This window comes from Pristiophorus japonicus, chromosome 9 (assembly GCF_044704955.1).
Source record: "Pristiophorus japonicus isolate sPriJap1 chromosome 9, sPriJap1.hap1, whole genome shotgun sequence".
NCBI lineage: Eukaryota > Metazoa > Chordata > Chondrichthyes > Pristiophoridae > Pristiophorus > Pristiophorus japonicus.
Window position 1 is genome coordinate 35,279,508 of NC_091985.1, and position 17,755 is coordinate 35,297,262.

Here is a 17,755-nt window from a genome sequence, read left to right on the forward strand (position 1 = left end):
CGATGCAGGCTAAGCATAACTTCCCTACCTTTCAATTCTATCCCTCTAGAAATAAATCCTAGTGCTTGGTTTGCTTTTTTATGGCTTGGGTAACCTATGTCGCTACTTTTAGTGATTTGTGTATTTGTATTTGTATTTGATGAACAATTTTGCCTGAAATTTCCAAATAAAATGATTTGTGAAGTAAACTCTCAGATAGTGTTAGTCCAGAGTTCTTTGAAGCTTTCCTCAAGCAAAATGGATGTTTATGTGAAAGAAGAATACAGCCGGTCGGGTGGGGATAGACCAACTTACTGCTCTGTTTTCAGAAGCTGCATACCTTACGTTGAACTAGTCACTGACTAAACCTGTGTCTGTATGTATTTGGATCCAGGCCCCTCCCAGAGGGGATTTTAGAACACACCCACCCTTGATAAACCTGTCCGATGACTTTCGGAGTTGATAGAGACAGCAAAGGCAGGAGGTAGAGAGCATTACTGCTCTAGTGCACCTGCAGCACAGAGAGGCAACACCGTGCTTCTGTAGCGAGCTCCTGGCGCAGTCACTGCAGGTAGGATACTAGCTTGTGCATAATGGAACCTTGTGCTTTGGGTCAATATTGATTCCACATCAATAGGTGACTCCAAAAGAAAATTGTGATAATGTGGCAAGTAAAATATTTTTAAAGTAAGTTCAAAGAAAACTAGTTTTTATTTTAATTTACACAAGTCCAGTCCTGATTTGGGCTCAGCATCAGGCTACATACTTGGATTGTTGAATACTTTGGCATCTGTGTACTGCTCATATATCTGCGATCAGGCCGATCTGTTTGATTCCTTTGGCGAGGCAGAGGTGGGGATTTAATATGGGGAAGCACTACAGTGACCTGTGTGTGTTTTACGCCTGAATGGAAATCAGTTATTTGTCAGTCATTTAGACAGAAATCAACACCAAATATCAAAGATTGTAGAAATAGTTTTGTGAGATAGGGAATGATTTATCGTCTCGCACTAACTCAGGAGAGACCTGCACAATGCACAGCTTTTGTAACCGCTCATGGGTAAGAAGTTCAGGAAAAAAATATAGTAAAACTACATTGTAAAACTAACAGGTGGCAAGATTATTTCTGCAGAATGTTTTTGAGGGAAGAAACAGAATTTCTTTACACTGTTTGGATCTGTGTAACCTTATAGCTCTCAGATTAAAATTTGGCAGTGCAAAAAAGAATGAAACTGTAGTGTTTTGTGCTGGTATAAAAGGTGTTTATATGTAAACGGCTCTCAAGAAATATAAGTTATTGTAAATCAGAAACATTAAGCAGCAAGTATTACAAATGACTCAATATCAGGACTTAAGTAAATCATGTTTTTGTTTTTCGTTACTCGCCGCTTCTTGTCAGTATTCTCTGCCAATTTGCTCTCCTTTGCGCCTTTGCTGGATGGTATAATTTCCTCTTGTCACTGTGTTGGTGACATTATAAACATGTTGACTATGCACAGCAATATCGTAAAAGACTACATTTACGACTTTGCTAGAAAATTGTGAACTACGGAAGCAGTGGCATTATATTTATGATGTCATTAACATAGTGACCAGAGGATGTTCACTGTCCCCCAGAATGATTCCTTGCGTAGGTATGGTCACCCTCAGGTACCTTGCTCAAGTGCCCATTATTTTCATGTGTAAGCTTTGACGGTGAGTATTGACTGTTAACCCGACCAAGAGGGACATCATAGCAGAACCTGATCATACCCTCACAGAAGGACCACCCACATGCACTTTCAGCAGCGGTGTGGGGGAGGTGAGGGGGTTGGGTTTCACTAGATAGCAACCAAGAGCAGGAACCCTGGCAGAGATTTTCCCCCTCCCTAACACACTGGCATTTGAGGCAAATGTAGCATCTCAAATGCTGAATGCACAATCTGCCCTATCAGCGCAGATCTGGGATTGAACCTAGGACTTTCTTTTTGCCTATTTATTATTTAACGGTTTTGTTTGCCCACTACCCTCTGCTCTACATTGGAGGACATATATGAGAGTGGCTAGAAGTCATTCTGAGTAATTCACAGATTGCCAAGAAAATCAGACAATAGTTTGTCAATTAACTCCTGGTTAAATAGTTGGTTAGGAATGGGATTGAAGGGGAGAATTACTGAGAGGGACAATCAAATACTGTGTGGAATATAAAGGCTTCTATGCTGCTAGAACCCAAAAAACTCATCAATGGCAAGCAAAAGGACAAGTTTAAAAACTGGAACTGAATGAGTAGGTACTGTAGAATATTGCAGAACTTTCTTGCAGGGAATTTGTGGCATTTTGTCCCAGATAATTAAGTAAATGAGGTAGAGTTCATTATAGGACAGATCTGCATGGTTTGCAGAAGGAACGGGTTTGATAATTAAATGGATTTCTCTCTTGCTTAGGGAACAGCACCATATCTTTTAATCAGGCACTTTGCAGCCCGACGGCCTTAATAATTGACTAATAATAACTTAAGACCTTTTAACTGAAGCCCCTATTTTGTTTTTGTAGGACGTGCTGACAATGTTCAGATAGAAACATAGAAAATAGGTGCAGGAGTAGATCATTCGGCCCTTCAAGCCTGCACCACCATTCAATAAGATCATGGCTGATCATTCCCTCAGTACCCCTTTCCTGCTTTCTCTCCATAACCCTTGATCCCTTTAGCCGTAAGGGCCATATCTAACTCTCGAATATATCCAATGAACTGGCATCAAAAACTCTCTGCGGTAGAGAATTCCACAGGTTAACAACTCTCTGAGTGAAGAAGTTTCTCCTCATCTCCGTCCTAAATGGCTTACCCCTCATCCTTAGACTATGTCCCCTGGTTCTGGGCTTCCCCAACATCGGGAACATTCTTCCTGTATCTAACCTGTCCAGTCCTGTCAGAATTTTATATGTTTCTATGAGATTCCCTCTCATCCTTCTAAACTCCAGTGAATACAGGCCCAGTCGATCCAGTCTCTCCTCATATGTCAGTCCTGCCATCCCAGGAATCAGTCTGGTGAACCTTCGCTGTGCTCCCTCAATAGCAAGAACGTCCTTCCTTAGATTAGGAGACCAAAACTGAACACAATATTCCAGGTGAGACCTCACCAAGGCCCTGTACAACTGCACTAAGACTTCCCTGCTCCTATACTCAAATCCGCTAGCTATGAAGGCCAACATACCATTTGCCGCCTTCACCGCCTGCTGTACCTGCTTTCAATAACTGATGTACCCTGACACCCAGGTCTTGTTGCACCTCCCCTTTTCCTAATCTGCCGCCATTCAGATAATATTCTGCCTTTGTGTTTTTGCCACCAAAGTGGATAACCTCACATTTGTCCACATTATACTGCATCTGCCATGCGTTTGCCCACTCACCTAACCTGTCCAAGTGGGTGCATTGGTGTTTCTAGTGATGGAGGGAAGGTGTGGGTACATGAAGCATTAAGGAAAGCCAGTGGCATGTTGGCCTTTATTGAAATGGGCTTGGAGTACAAGAGTAAGGAAGTCTTGCTACAATTGTACAGGGCTGTGGTGAGAGTACTGTGCACAGTTTTGCTCTCCTTATGAGAAAGGACATAAATGCCTAAGAGGCAGTGAAACGAAGGTTCACTAGATTGATCCCTGGGATGAGAGGGTTGCCCAATGAGGTGTAATGTAATGTAATAATATAAATGCTTAAATGGTTCTGTTTGTTTTCAAGGCACAAGATTTTGTTTAATTGCTGCATGTATGAACTACTGCAGACAATTTTTCAACTGTATGGCGAATAAGTTACAGGTTAAAGCCATTTAACAGAGATAGACAGTTTCTTAACAGGTAAGGGGTTATGGGGACCGGGCAGGGAAGTGGACCTGAGTCCATGATCAGATCAACCATGATCTTATTAAATGGCGGAGCAGGCTCGAGGGGCCGTATGGCCTATTCCTGCTGTTATTTCTTATGTTCTTGTGTTCTATTTAGAGACTCCATAAGCTGGTGAAATAGTTACGGTTTTTTAATTACACTTTTTAAAAACTTGTTTGTTTTTCCAAATCATGAGTGATACCCTGAACTATTCTATTTATTTTACAGTATAATTGCTAGTTGCTGGAGCAACTTATGAAAACACTTTGGAAAGATAATTGCTATATCAACAGGTAGTTGATATAATAATTTGGGAGTTGCAAGTCAATTAAATGATGTTTCCTGCTCTCCACCCTCTATCCCCACCTCAACATGGAATGTCTTCTCAGTGACCTCAACATCTAGTGGTTGGTTGAATGCTGGTCCAACTCCACTAAACTGAATCTAAGCAAGAGGCAATGCTGCAAATAATTTACAAACCTGAGACCTTCAGATTGGGAGCCAAGCATTTGAGTGTGTCAGGCCCTGTGGTGCTTCTTGCCTTAATGATCTCTCTTGTGGTTTTACTAAACATGCCAAAGCTGAATCTCAGCATGGTTAAGTTAATTGGAACCTAGCTTGAGTGCAAGATGCTAGCTTCTTGCGATGCATTGGGCCAGATGTTACGGTGCTTCCGACAGTGTAGGCACATGTCGGAAGCCTTCAGAAAGGCCCCACATGTGTGAAAACCCAGAATTTCCGATGCATCAAGCTTTGTTGGACAGATCCATTGCACCCGCTGTAAATTCACTTTCGCTGCCGCAGAGTTGGGCTATTTGCGCAACTACTGCCCAGTGAATGTCCACAAAACCCTTCTTTTCAGGCTTCAGACCTTCTTTTACCAGCGTTAAGTGTTAAAATAAATGATTTAAACATACAAATACATTTAAAATTAGCTTGGATAAATTTTGGCCCGTTTTAAAATATTTAAATATATTTTTCAAAAAATTAAAATTTTATTTTAAATGCTTAACTAAAGGGTCTTGTGATTAATTTTTAACCTGTGATCATTTATTTTTATTTAAGTGGTGTGAAATGTTATTTATTTAGGGATTTCTATTATGCTTATTGGGATTCCATCCGTAATGGAATCCCCATAAGCATCATAGGAATCTCCCTTTTTAGGTTGGTTGGCCTGGTCCACGTGATCCAGGAATGCTTGCGAACCGCATGCACCCCTGGGGTGCATGGGCCTTTATACAGGTGCGCACCCCTGTAGGCCCAGGACTGCAAGAGTACGAAGCTCTGGAGACACCGGGTAAGTTCGTAATTTTTTCTATTCGGAGGTGTACGCAGGTGGCAAGTCTCCTACCACAATTTTCAGGCCATATTGCAGTGCAGCAGTGATAGCCAAGCTTAGCTCAGTGGTCGAACTTTTACCTCTGACTCAGAAGGTTTGACTTGAGCAAAACAGAATCTTGTGCTAATAATGGAAGAAAAGTTCAATATACTTATTTTACGTTTCCATTAACATTTACACCAACATCTTGCATTTATACAGCACCCTTAATATAAAGAAATGTCCTAAGATGCTTCTCAAATAAGCAACAGCAACAGAAACAAAATAGAGCTATGCCGTGCTATGTTACTCAGGTACTTTGGAATGCAAACTAGCTTGTTTGCATCAAGTAATCAACCAGCAAAAGCCATTTATTTTCTTATGCACCCTACTTAACTCTATGACAACTGAATGCAGTTTTCAAATTAGAAAATGATGAAAACAGTTGTTTTCTGTCACTGTTATAAAGTTTTTTTTAGGAAGTGAGAAGTACAGAGTACATGCAATGTTCCCGTTAATCTGCACGGCCACGCAGCCCATTACAGGGTCCGCGCACCTGAAAAAATATTAGCGGGAACATTAGTGACATGGCTGTTCAAACTCTGAGCAGTGCATCAAGGCCCAGTTGATGGCACAAAAGTCTGCTTTCCCTGATAGTTGTTAAGAATCCAGAGCAAAATGATTTTGGGCAGTCTCAATCCACTTGCCAGGAGGCAACATTTAGCATGATTGAAATTTGTATTAATTAGCACTGAGTGTTTTGGGTGGGCGAGTATAATGCAGAAATAAAAACAGAAAATGCTGGAAATACTCAGCACCTGTGAAGAGAGAAACAGAGTTAACGTTTCAGGTCAATAACCATTAGAACTGGAAAAGGTTAGCAGATGTATTAGATTTTAAGTAAGTGTAGGGGCAGGGAAAGGGAGAGGGGAGGAAACAACAAAAGGAAAGGTCAGTGGTAAGGTGTAACCAGAAGAGATTAAGAGACAAAAGGGACGATGGTGCAAGGCAAAAGGAGATGGCAATGGGACAAGTTAAGAAACAAAAGATGAGTCTAGCGTAAATAGCAGAATCATGAACAAATTGCCAAGGGATAGAGAGAGAAAAAAATAGGGTCAGGTGTTACGGTTTGAAATAGTGGAACTCGATGTTGAATCCAGAAGGCTGTAAAGTGCCTAAACGAAAGATGAGGTGTTGTTGTTCGAGCTTGCGTTGAGTTTCGTTGAAACAGTCTAAGAGGCCGAAGATGGAGAGATCAGAGTGGGAGTGGAGTGGAAAATTAAAGTGACATGCGACTGGAAGCTCGGGGCCATGCATACGGACTGAACGGAGGTGATCTGCAAAGCGGTCAACCAATCTGTATTTAGAGTATAATGCAGGGTCAGGGTGGGAGGATGCAGTTATGAAGCAGGTATTTTCCCCAGACTTCCCGTCCACTGGCAACATTGTAAAAACTTTAGGCATGCATCACCATACCATTCAAAACCGTGCCTTCTGGATGTACTAGGGGTCCGAGGGTCTAGTGAGAAGGAGGAACTGAAGGATATCCTTATTAGGTGGGAAATTGTGTTAGGGAAATTGATGGGATTGAAGGCCGATAAATCCCCAGGGCCTGATAGTCTACATCCCAACGTACTTAAGGAAGTGGCCCTAGAAATAGTGGATGCATTGGTGATCATTTTCCAATAGTCTATCGACTCTAGATCAGTTCCTGTGGACTGGGGGATTGCTAATGTAACACCACTTTTTAAAAAAGGAGGGAGAGAGAAAACGGGTAATTATAGACTGGTTAGCCTGACATCAGTGGTGGGGAAAATGTTGGAATCAATCATTAAGGATGAAATAGCAGCGCATTTGGAAAGCAGTGACAGGATTTATGAAAGGGAAATCATGCTTGACAAATCTTCTGGAATTTTTTGAGGATGTAACTCGTAGAGTGGACAAGGGAGAACCAGTGGATGTGGTGTATTTGGAATTTCAAAAGGCTTTTGACAAGGTCCCACACAAGAGATTGGTGTGCAAAATCAAAGCACATGGTATTGGGGGTAATGTACTGACATGGATAGAGAACTGGCTAGCAGACAGGAAGTAGAGAGTCGGGATAAACGGGTCCTTTTCAGAATGGCAGGCAGTGACTAATGGAGTGCCGCAGGGCTCAGTGCTGGGACCCCAGCTCTTTACAATATATATTAATGATTTAGATGATGGAATTGAGGGTAATATCTCCAAGTTTGCAGATGACACTAAACTGGGTGGTGGTGTGAGCTGTGAGGAGGATGCTAAGAGGCTGCAGGGTGACTTGGACAGGTTAGGCGAGTGGGCAAATACATGGCAGATGCAGTATAATGTGGATAAATGTGAGGTTATCCACTTTGGGGGCAAAAACATGAAGTCAGAATATTATCTGAATGGCGGCAGATTAGGAAAGGGGGAGGTGCAGCGAGACCTGGGTGTCATGGTTCATCAGTGCTTGAAAGTTGGCATGCAGGTACAGCAGGTGGTGAAGAAGGCAAATGGTATGTTGGCCTTCATAGCAAGGGGATTTGAGTATAAGAGCAGGGAAGTCTTACTGCAGTTGTACAGGGCCTTGGTGAGGTCCCACCTGGAATATTGTGTTCAGTTTTGGTCTCCTAATCTGAGGAAGGACGTTCTTGCTATTGAGGGAGTGCAGCGAAGGTTCATCAGATTGATTCCAGGGATGGCTGGACTGACATATGAGGAGAGACTGGATCAACTGGACCTTTATACACTGGAGTTTAGAAGGATGAGAGGGGATCTCATAGAAACATAAGATTCTGACGGGACTGGACAGGTTAGATGCAGGAAGAATGTTCCCGATGTTGGGGAAGTCCAGAACCAGAGGACACAGTCTTAGGATAAGGGGCAGACCATTTAGGACTGAGACGAGCAGAAACTTCATCACTCAGAGAGTTGTTAACCTGTGGAATTCCCTGCCGCAGAGAGTTGTTGATGCCAGTTCATTGGATATATTCAAGAGGGAGTTAGATATGGCCCTTACAGCTAAAGGAGTATGGAGAGAAAGCAGGAAAGGGGTACTGAAGGAATGATCAGCCATGATCTTATTGAATGGTGGTGCAGGCTCGAAGGGCTGAATGGCCTACTCTGCACCTATTTTCTATGTTTCTATGTGCCATCCTTTTGACACTGAGCTGAGCTTCCGACCCCATATCCTCTCCATTACCAAGGCCGCCTATTTCCCCACCTCTGTACCATCACCTGACTCTGCTCCTGCCTCAGCTCATCTGCTGCTGAAATCCTCATCCATGCCTTTATTACCTCTGCTCTCCTGGCCGGCTACCCGACTTCCATTAACTTGAGTTCATCTAAAACCCTGCTGCTCTTATCCTAACTCACACCAAGTCTTGTTCACCCACCACGCCTGGGCTCACTAATCTACATTGGCTCCAGGTCTGCCAATGCCTAGATTTTAAAATTCTCATCCTTGTGTTCAATCCCTCCATGGTCTGGCCTTTCCCTATCTCTGCAACTTTTTCCAGCACTACAATCCTTCGCGATCTCTGCACCCTTCCAATTCTGGCCTCTTGTGCATCCCCGATTTCTGTTGTGTCCCATGCCTTCAGTTGCCTAAACTCTAAGTTATGGAATTCCCTCCCTAAACCTATCTGGCTCTCTACCTCTCTCTCCTCCTTTTAAGATGCTCCTTTAAAGACCTACTTCTTTGACCAAGCTTTTGGTCATCTGTCCTAATATCTCCTGATGTGGCTCAGTGTCAAATTTTGTTTTATAACCCTCCTGTGAAGCGCCTTGGAATGTTTTACAACGTTAAAGGCACTATATAAATGCAATTTATTGTTGTCACACTTCAAATGTCTCTCACACTGCAGACATCACACACTATCGCATTTGATACAAAGGAACGCAAGCGACCTGATGGAATGTACAGACAGGCTCTCCACCAACACAACAATATGAACTCATTTTACATGGTGTCCTGTATAACATTCTTGTCATTATCAAGCAGGGGATCCACTTAATACTGTGGAGATTCAGTAATAAATGTATAAAAGTCTTGCATCTCGCATGTATCTGTCACGCCAAACATTCACTTCAGATGGCTCAATTCAAAATGTCAAATGTAAAAAAAATAGAAATACAATCTGGTTTCTTCTGACCTGATGACAGAAATTTATAAGCACCTGCCAATCTGTAAACTTCTCTACTGAAAACAATCAATCTCGAACAGACCTCAGAATTTACAGCAATTAGACTTTGAGGCCTCAATAGAACTAGCCATCTCCAAGCTAGCAACAGAATAATACATCATGTGTTCCATGGTATAATACCTCTGTCATTATAAAACAATGTATCACTCAATTTACCATGAGCAATGCCATGGGAGGTTTGCCAATATTAGATAAAAAGCAATCAACAACAACAACTTGTATTTATATAGCGTCTTTAACATAGTAAAACATCCTAAGGCGCTTCACAGGAACATTATAAAACAGAACTTTGACACCGAATCACATAAGGAGAAATTAGGGCAGATGACCAAAAGCTTGGTCAAAGTGGTAGGTTTTAATGAGCGTCTTAAAGGAGGAAAGAGGAGGAGAGGTTTCGGGAGGTAATTCCAGAGCTTGGGGCCTAGGCAACAGAAAGCACGGCCATCAATGATTGAGCGATTATAATCAGGGATGCTCAAGAGGCCAGAATTAGAGGAGCACAGATAAATCGGTGGGTTGGAGGAGATTACAGAGATGGGAAGGGGCAAGGGATTTGAAAACAAGGATGAAAATTTTAAAATCGAGGCGTTGCTTAACTGGGAGCTAATGTAGATCAGCGAGCACAGGGTGTGATGGGTGAGCGGGACTTGGTGTGCGTTAACACATGGAGAGCTGAGTTTTGGATGAGCTCAAGTTTACGTAGGGTAGAGCGCGGGAGGCCAACCTGGAGTGCGTTGGAATAGTCAAGTCTAGAGATAACAAAGGCATGGATGAGGGTTTTAGCAGCAGGTGAACTGAGGCAGGGTTGGAGATGGGCAATGTTACAGAGGTGGAAATAGACGGTCTTAGTTATGACACCAAGGTTTCGAACAGTCTGGTTCAGCCTCAGACAGATGTTAGGGAGAGGGATGGAGTCTGGATTGGGAACTGAGTTTGTGGCAGAACCGAAAACCATGGCTTCGGTCTTCCCAATATTTAATTGGAGAAAATTTCTGCTCATCCAGTACTTACTCACATATATATATTGGGAGTATATTTTCCAATTGGCATTGTTTTGATACAAAAATTGAACGTCTCACTCCAAATTTCTGTCTGTACTACAGGTATTGCCATTCAGGCATTAGCCCTGTTACTTTAAAGTAGAGCAGACAGGAACTTGTTACAAGCACATTACCAAAACAGTGCTGGTCAGAAAATATACCCCACGCTGTTTAGTTCTCCCTGTATCGGCACCTGCGCAGCACTTCCATATCTGTCACTTTGGCATACAGGTTGTGGCGCGTTACATAGAGGATCGTGCACAGTCTGTATACAAGGTGTAACACATGGAAGGGAAGACATGAAAGTTAATAATATATAAGTCTATACATCAACAGCTTCTTCAGCCCAAGACTGCGACTGCATTAAGCCACAATGCAAGGTATGTTATTCTAAATAGGTCAATTTATAAAAAAACTTTTTTTTTACTGGTTCAGTTCTTTATTCTCATTTTATCATCAGTGGGAGTTGGCATAGTTAACAGTGATGGACAGTTGACTCTTGCATGTGTAGCTTGTGATCAGTTCAGAAATAGCATCAGGAATTATTTTACTGACTGGCAAACGGGAATACTATGTATTCTATGTATTACGTTTCAGTAAATGATGGTTCATTTGAAGTGAATGACTATTTCAATGGGCCAGAAACCTTATCTGCACCTAAAGAATAGGATTGAGTAAAACTTGATTAACCGTGACTGGACCACAACAGCAACAAAATCTTTTGCACAGCGCAAGCACAGTGTAAGCTAAGAGAGATTCTGCACACCACAGTTTTACTTTATAATGCCTATTATTATTAGATAGCATGTTTTTACCTTTTACTGCACTGTGCTTTAAATCAGCTTGCTAGCTTTTATCCTTTTGTTTGATGCCTGTATTAAAGGCTGGCATATTGAATCAGTTTTTAAAAAGCTGATAGAATGCCAGGATACATTCCAAGGGGTGGGACATCCATCTGCCCTTCCCAGGCAAGTGACAGGCCAGGGGCAGCGTGAAGGACAAGGACTCCCTAATCTGGAGATCCCACTCCTAAGCTTCAGCTGAGACCCACTGTAGTAATCTCGGTCGACACATCCCTTAGCAGCCTCCACAAGGTTGCATGTGGGCACAACTGCCTAGTAAGTGGTCTAGACCCTCGAAGATAACAATTAAATAGAAAATGAGTCTTGGATTGGTCCACTTGCTCAAGAGCCTATTGGGACATTGCCAGCTGGGTCAATTTCCGCTTTCCTGGGGCAGATGGGCATGAAAGAAACACCCAAAGTGGCAACTGCACCTGCCTGTCCCATGCAAGGGAGGTGCCCTCCCACTGAATCCAGTATCATAAGAACATAAGAAATAGGAGCAGGTGTAGGCCATTTGGCCCCTTGAGCCTGCTCCGCCATTTAATAAGATCATGGCTGATCTGATCTTGGGCTCAGCTCTACTTCCCCGCCCGCTCCCTATTACACTTCTGTTATGTCTTTAGATGCTCTGATAATGACTCCACGAGGCAATGTGTTGTACTTGAACTATAGTGACCATAGTCCTTTATTGATAACTCCAGGTGGCCTGCCTTTTATACTAGGCCTGGTACACCTGTACAGGTAACCTACGAGCCTCTCACTTCAGTGCCCTCTGGTGGCACACCTTGTAATAGTACAAGCAGTAACCATGTAGGATACACATCACTCTCCCCCAAGTCTTTAGAACAAATTGCCTTTGTATCGACAGAGCTAAGCCCAGAGCACAATCTGGTTGACCTTTGGAGGTCGTTTCCATCTTGGGTAAGAAGGTGGTGTTTTGTTGGCAGTAGCCTTGCTCTTGGTTTCTGTTTGTGCGTCCATGACCACTCCATTCTCTTAACCGTCCCCGCCCCCCCCCCCCCACATAAAGATTGTGCCGTTGGCTCATTACCTTCATATACATTCAAGTCCCCAAAAAATAGCATTTACAGTATTGCATTCGTGGTACCGTGGTGAGGTAAGTACATTTGAATGTGGTGAGGTACATACTTGGAATGTACTTGGAATCAGTGCTGGGGTCAGCACCGGTGCATGAGGACAAACTAGTGCCAGAACTGCTGGATGGTGTCCATGTAGTCTGGTGGTGGCGCGGTGCCCAGTGCTGGCAGTGGGACCCCGGTTGGCTCAAGTTGCCTGCTCTCAGGGCTTTTGTCGTTGCTTCTAACGTTGGGCAGGTTCATAGATGCCTGTGACCTCCCTGCCCTCTCCTTGCGCCCCGGGCCGCTGCTGCTCCCTGGGGAGCAGTCGTCTAGCAGTGCACAGGGAACTGTTGACTCGCTTGCCTGAGCGTTATTTGGTTTGGGATCCTGGCTGGTCCTAGTTGCATTTGAGCCGTTGCGGGTGACCCTTCGTTCCCGGATGTAGCCTTGGTGGCGATACGGACTGGGGGCTGCGCCTTAGCGCAGTTTGCTCTTTCAGGCTCGTGGCAGATGGAGCCGATCAGGGGCAGGGTATCGATACTGTTGCCATTGCCCTCCTGAGATCGCTTGCTCTGCAGCTTGTATATGTTAGCTGCTTGTGGCCACACTCCGTGGTGCATCACTCTGGTCCCAGGGATGCAGGCTAGCTCGCTGGACCTGTGTGCTCATGATGGGTGTTTGCCCGCTGCATTGACTGTATGCAGTTGAAATCCTACATCGCACAACTTTTCATTACTTATTGTAAATAACCTGTAGCTCCGATCGCAATCGTGCAATTTTTCCTTGCTTATTGCATGTACACAATTCTGATCATCAATTACACATTTTTAGATCTAACACAGTTGCCGTTACATTGATTGAGAGTGTGGAACTGTCCCTTTTAAGTGTGGTGGGTTGCTGGCCTCCTTTAAGAGAGCCTTGCTATCTTTACCCCAATCCTCCTCTTTGCTGGGTGCCACGTGTTGCTGCATCAGCGCTGCACCTCGTGGTCTGGCCGCCGCCATCTTTTTCTTAAGCGCCTCACCTCGTGGTTTGGGCGCCACCTTTCTTCCATCCACGATGTCGACTGCTGTGATCCTCTTCTCCCCAGGTTCCGCTACCGAAGCTGGCAAGTCGCCTCTGGGTCCGATTTTCTTCCTCCGGAGTCCTGCCACTGGAGTCTGGAAGGTGCGTTCAGGTTGTCTCAGCTGGATCATCTTCACGCAGTCGTGCTGAGCGGTCTGTGGCTTGGGTGCTGTGCTGGCCTGCTCTCTGGTGCTGGATCCAACCTCAGGTGGGGGTTTGCTTTGCCTCTAAGCACGAGGGACGTCGATCGTTGGAGGGGTGAAATTTCCAATGGATCTTCTCCATCCACCTTCTGCCGAGTAGCTTTGATCCATCACCTGCAACAATCCACAGGGGTAACTTGTGCACCGCGTCGTCATGGAGTAGCTTTACATCCGCACTACCAACGACTGGGATAAGTTCATTGGTGTAGGTGCGCAGCTTTGCCTGAACCGGGACCAACTTGGGTCATTCAGTTTGATTGTCCCATAGCCTCTCAAAGGCTTCTTGATGCATTACTGACTGGTTCACCCCCGTGTCCACTTCCATGAAGACTGGAGAGGCCATTTATTTCGACTTCCATCCTCAACGGAGAACATTCGGTGGTGCAGGTAAACATGCCATATACCTCATCGTGGGGCTGAGCTGCCTCTCTGACTATCGCTTCATAATCCGCGCTGGATTCATGGCCATCTGCAGATTCTGCATTAACACAGTGAGTCATATTTGTTTTACACAGTCGCTGGAGGTGGCCCTTTGTGCTGCAGCCTTTACGTACACGGTCTTTAAAGCGGCACTGGCGAGCCCTGTGATTCCCTCCGCAACACCAGCATGGTGCTACTCGATTAACCCCCCTCGGTGGACTCTGAGTTAAGGGACTCAGGGGGCCTGTTCTCTCTCCCCTGAGGAGATTCACATTCTACAGTCCAGCCTCTAAAAGGCGCCAGTCTGTGCACAGTACTTGCCGGGTTTGAGTCCTGAGGATGAGTCATCCACCTAGAGCCGCAGGTCTAGTCATGAATGCTTGGCTCGCGGAAATTGCCTTCTGCAGTGTGACTGTGATATCCGCAGATAGTAGCTTATGAAGAAGGCCCTCATGGCCGATTCTTAGGACAAAGATATATCCCGCAGCGCTTCGGTGAGGTGGGTGCCAAAATCACACGGTGCCGCCGGCCTACTGAGGTCTGCAGCATATTTCGCGATCTCCTGGCCTTCGGGCCATCAGTGTGTATAAAACCGGTGTCTGACTGTGAGGATGCTCTCTTTGGGCTTGAGTTGTTCTTGGATCAGCGTTACAAGTTCCTCGTATGTCTCGGTCGTTGTCTTCGCTGGTGCCAGCAAGTCCCTGATGAGGCCATATACGGTGGGCCCACAACTGGTTAGCAGGATAGCTCTGCGCTTATCAGCCAGTGTGGCCGGATTGTCGCCTGCCAGGTCGTTTGGTGTGAAGAAATGGTCGAGCCTCTCCACAAAGGCTTCCCAATCATCACCATCGGCGAACTGCTGCAATGTACCAAGGTTAGCCATTTTCGCGTGAAGGTCCGTAATCCGTCACCAATTGTTATACATAAGAACATAAGAATTAGGAACAGGAGTAGGCCATCTAGCCCTTCGAGCCTGCTCCGCCATTCAACAAGATCATGGCTCATCTGGCCGTGGACTCAGCTCCACTTACCCGCCCGCTCCCCATAACCCTGAATTGCCTTATTGGTTAAAAATCTATCTATCTGTGATTTGAATACATTCAATGAGCTAGCCTCAACTGCTTCCTTGGGCAGAGAATTCCACAGATTCACAACCCTCTGGGAGAAGAAATTCCTTCTCAACTCGGTTTTAAATTGGCTCCCCTGTATTTTGAGGCTGTGCCCCCTAGTTCTAGTCTCCCCGACCAGTGGAAACAACCTCGCTGCCTCTATCTTGTCTATCCCTTTCATTATTTTTAATGTTTCTATAAGATCACCCCTCATCCTTCTGAACTCCAACAAGTAAAGACCCAGTCTACTCAATCTATCATCATGTCTTTAGATGCTCTGATAATGACTCCATGAGGCAATGTGTTGTACTTGAACTGTAGTGACCTTGGTCCTTTTATTGATAACTCCAGAGTGAGGATCACACATGGTGGCATGTCTTTCTTACTAGGCCTGGCACACCTGTACAGGTAACCTATGAGTCTCCCACTGCAGTGCCCTCTGGTGGCACACCTTGTAATAGTACAAGCAATAATCATGTAGGATACATGATACCTTCACTCCCTTATCGTTCAAAACTCTTGTCTATCTCCACCTTAAATATATTCAATGACCCAGCCTCCACAGCTCTCTGGGGCAGAGAATTCCACAGATTTACGACTCTCTGAGAAGAAATTCCTTCTCATCTCAGTTCTCAATGGGCGACACCTTATTCTGAAACTATGCCCCCTAGTTCTAAATTCCTCCACGAGGGGAAACATCCTCCCTGCATCTATCTTGTTGAGCCCCCGCAGTATCTTATATATTTCAATAAGATCACCTCTCATTCTTCTAAATTCCAGTGAGTAAAGGCCCAACCTTTCTTCCCAAGTCAACCCCTTCATCTCAGGAATCAACCTGGTGAACTTTCTCTGAACTGCCTCCAATGCAAGTATATGCCTCCTTAAATAAGGAGACCAAAACTGTACGCAGTACTCTCGGTGTGGTCTCGCCTATGCCCTGTACAGTTGTAGCAGGATTTCCCTGCTTTTATACTCCATTCACCTTGCAATAAATGCCAACATTCTATTTGCCAATGACAGATGTATGGCTAAGTGGTCTATAGTTTCCTGCTTTCTGTCTGCCTCTTTTTTTAAATAGGGGTGTTACATTTGCTGTTTTCCAATCTGCTGGGACCTCTCTAGAATCCAGGGAATTTTGGTAGATTGCAACCAATGCATCCACTATCTCTGCAGCCACTTCTTTTAAGATCCTAGGATGCAGGCCATCAGGTCCATTGGACTCGTCCACCTTTAGTCCTATTATTTTACCAAGTTCTTTTTCTTCAGTGATTGTTTTAAGTTCCATCATCCCTATAACTCTTTGATTATCTATTATTGAGATATTTTTAATGTCTTCTACCGTGAAGACTGATACAAAATATTTATTCAACATCTATGCCATTTCCCTGTTCCCCGTTATTAATTCCCCATATATCTTCAGAGGAGTTAATGTTGGAGGGCACCAGTGGCCACAAACTGGCAAACCACTAGGATTGCCACCCTTGAAATTTCAGGGGAACTTGCATTCGAAAGGAGTCACAAAGCATAACAAGATTGATCTCAAGTGTAAAAGGGATGAATGATGAGGAAAGATTAGAGAAGTATAAGCTCTACAGTCTAGAGAGGAGATTTGGGATAACTTCATTGAAGTATATAAAGTATTATTAAATAATATAATTGAATAAGGTAAACCCAGATTATTACTTCAAAGTAAACCAGGAAAGTAGGACCAGAGGACACATGTGGAAATGAGTGAGTGATAAATTTGGAACCGATACCAGGGAAAAAGCTCTTTACTAAAAGAGCACATTAACCTGCCAATACGAGACATAGAAACATAGAAAATAGGTGCAGGAGCAGGCCATTCGGCCCTTCAAGCCTGCACCATCATTCAATAAGATCATGGTTGATCATTCCCTCAGTACCCCTTTCCTGCTTTCCCTCCTTACCCCTTGATCCCTTTAGCCATAAGGGCCATATCTAACTCCCTCTTCAATATATCCAATGAACTGACATCAACAACTCTCTGTGGCAGGGAATTCCATAGGTTAACAACTCTGAGTGAAGAAGTTTCTCCTCATCTCAGTCCTAAATGGCCTACCCGTTATCCTAAGACTGTGTCCCCTGCTCCTGGACTTTCCCAACATCGGGAACATTCTTACCGCATCTAACCTTTCCAGTCCCGTCAGAATCTTATATGTTTCTATGAGATACCCTCCCATCCTTCTAAACTCCAGTGTATAAAGGCTCAGTTGCTCCAGTCTCTCCTCATATGTCAGTCCCGCCATTCCTGGAATCAGTCTGGTGAACCTTCGCTGCACTAACTCAATAGCAAGAACGTCCTTCCTCAGATTAGGAGACCAAAACTGAACACAATATTCCAGGTGGGGCCTCACCAAGGCCCTGTACAACTGCAGTAAGACCTCCCTGTTCCTATACTCAAATCCCCTAGCTATGAAGGCCAACATACCATTTGCCGCCTTCACCGCCTGCTGTACCTGCATGCCAATTTTCAATGACTGATGAACCATGACACCCAGGTCTCGTTGCACCTCCCCTTTTCCTAATCTGCTGCCATTCAGATAATATTCTGCCTTTGTGTTTTTGCCCCCAAAGTGGATAACCTCACATTTATCCACATTATACTGCATCAGCCAT

General features: G+C 44.4%; 1 protein-coding gene across 1 annotated transcript in view; it reads left to right on the forward strand.

Annotated features, from left to right (window-relative positions):
* The first annotated feature begins 457 nt into the window (after positions 1–457).
* Positions 458–17,755, forward strand: part of LOC139273012 (neuroblast differentiation-associated protein AHNAK) — a 57,539-nt gene continuing 40,241 nt past the window's right edge. Inside the window, exon 1 of the mRNA XM_070889266.1 lies at positions 458–550. The gene's annotated coding sequence lies outside the window, so the exon portion shown is untranslated. The remainder of the gene's footprint in view (positions 551–17,755) is intronic.